The 2,500-nt window shown below is 38.6% G+C and overlaps 1 protein-coding gene across 1 annotated transcript in view; it reads left to right on the top strand.

The window, feature by feature from the left end:
* The first annotated feature begins 1,793 nt into the window (after window positions 1-1,793).
* Window positions 1,794-2,500, top strand: part of LOC146451235 (putative skeletal organic matrix protein 5) — a 20,134-nt gene continuing 19,427 nt past the window's right edge. The window contains exon 1 of the mRNA XM_085099240.1: window positions 1,794-2,500. This exon is cut by the window's right edge and continues 262 nt beyond it. The gene's annotated coding sequence lies outside the window, so the exon portion shown is untranslated.

The following is a 2,500-nucleotide window of genomic DNA, read 5'->3' as shown; positions in this document are numbered from 1 at the left end:
TGAAGCTGGCCGAGGGGGGCCAGCTCCCCTCTCGGCACAGTTTCCCCCCGGCTCGCTTCGCTCGCGGTGTTTTCTTTCGTCCTATCACCTACCGTAGCCTGTTCACAGCTAAGCGATGTTAGGCTTGTCAGTGATCAATTCTTCGTCTGATTTCCGATCAAGTGTTATAGCATCAGCCAGATGTTCGATCATCGTGATTCACGTACAGCATATGAATACGATCATGACTAAAACACCACACGAGTACATACGGGTAACATACGGATCAGTTTTACAAGAGCATTATAGTTGAACCGATAGCAACAGTGGGAAAATGAATTGCTTTGGTAGGGAATTGACTGCTTACTTTACGTAAACGGTTCCTCGATCGCCCAACAAGACTCGAGTTTAAAATAAAGAAAAAAACTGTTATCATTAAATAGCCAAAATCGCCTTAATATCAGGAACTTCTAGGAATGATATGTATGGATAAACATTTTTTCTTAAAACTGTACTGGCCCCCCAAAACTTCTTTTTACTGTGTAAACTGAAGGAATGGCAAAGTACTTGGTAAGTACAAGCCAGTGTACAACACGAACCGCTCTCAGTAGATTGACATGTTATCGGAACGTTTACGGTTTAATCTTTGCTATAAAAGATTCATGATTCGGAAAAGGCTTAATTATTCAAATCATCGGCTGATTTGAGATCTTATGGTCGGAGGATTGTCAGTATTATTGAAATCAATCGTCGCAAGGCCATTAAGTGAATAAGACTCAAATACGTTTATTTGTGATTTTTCAATGCGTTGAGTATTTTGGCTGAAGTTTGAAATGGAATAAAGGTTAGGCCATAACTCTACTTGTGTGTGTAGACTGATTTATTGTTGTGCAATTGACTGCAACTTTTGTGTTTCGATTATTTCGAGTACAAAACCTTTTTTTATGAAAACTGTGCACGTCTCTAATGCACGTACACGGCAGAAGTTTGGGCAATTTTTAAAAAAAACGTTTTAAATTTGGTGTCCCGTCAAAACTGTATTTGTTCTGACGGTAGCTTGGTTAATTTTAACTTAGAATCATTGAAATTTCTTAGAAGGCGCGTGTGCTAGATTTAATAACTTAAAGACCACTTTTCGGTTAATTTCGGTCGTCTACACTTTTGATTTAGGCGGACACCTTCGGAACCCTTCCATATTCCTCAGTATTTTTAAAAAGGCCTTGAAAGGGCCAAATACCATTCTCGTTAACGTATATGTTGTGGTTCAATTTTATCCTTGGTTTCATTTTTATTTCCCTTTGTTTTGGGGTATGGTAATGTATGATAATGAGTCTGAAACAATGGGAAATAAAAATTAAACCAAGGATAAAATTGAACCACAACATATACGATAACTGTGGAATTCCGTATTTCCATAAGCAATGGCAAGTATATGTGATCATTCGCTTTTAATATTAGAAGATGTGACAGATGTACAGCGTAGCAGTATCTACATTGATCGAATTATGTAAAGGTTCACAGAATCAAAACAAGAATAAAAGTTCTGCACAAACAATATGGAATAAATAAAATGTCGCGTTTCTGTGGTTCCTGGAGTAGGCTGGTGAGAATATTTTGCATAAGTAGACCACAACAGTAAACTCTAAGCGAAAAATACAAAACAAAGCGTTAATTCGTAGCTGCTTCATTTCTAAAGCCTGCTTATTTGACGGTAAGTCATCAATTTTATTGATGGTCAGTGATAGGTCGTCCCTTGTTTGATAGCGAGAATACTCCAGTAACATATCTGTGAAGTTTAAAGCCTCACTGTCAGATTTTAAGGCAGGCTCTTTTGCGTCTAGTTCATGGTTTTCGCCCGAGTCGCCATCCACGTGTACTCACTTTGCTGGAGTAAATTCTACAAAGATGTGACAGCTCTTTCGTCAGCAAAGTTAAAAAACTGATCTGTTAAAACGTGGACAAAAACCATACATCCTTTTTGCAGTGTCCGTTTAATTAATACAGGTTTTTAACAATAGAAATCACCATAAAAGTCAAGTTTAAGGTGGCCAAGTCCGCTTGTACTAGTAGAGGTGTTCGTTCAATACAAGTAAAGAATTGCAAAAGTAGACCAAATTTTGTGCCAGATTTTGCTAGCATACAACAATGAAACGACCGGACCCTGAGATGAATATGTGTTGTAAAAGAAATGGTAAACGCCACAGCTCTGGGGCCATCGAGTTATGAATGCACTTTCAAGAGAGGTTTGCAGTAAACACTCAAGAAATAAGGGTTGCTCTTGGCTACGCCTCGAGCAACTCTTGCGCTTCTTTCGTTATTAGTATTACCTCCCGCGTATATTCATGACTCGATAATTGAAGGCTGCTCGTTTAATATTTCTTTATCGATCTAAGAAAATCATGTAAAACGGTAGGGGTTTAGGGAGTTGTACGGTCACGATTGTCACTGTAACTCCTGACTTGAACGACTGATTTGAGGCCATTTTAGCGAATTATCACTTCTTAGGTTTCCCTGGGTTTCC

The sequence above is a fragment of the Pavona decussata genome, unplaced genomic scaffold, assembly GCF_977016875.1.
Source record: "Pavona decussata unplaced genomic scaffold, jaPavDecu1.1 SCAFFOLD_391, whole genome shotgun sequence".
Taxonomy (NCBI): domain Eukaryota; kingdom Metazoa; phylum Cnidaria; class Anthozoa; order Scleractinia; family Agariciidae; genus Pavona; species Pavona decussata.
This window is presented reverse-complemented; position numbering and strand designations above follow the sequence as displayed.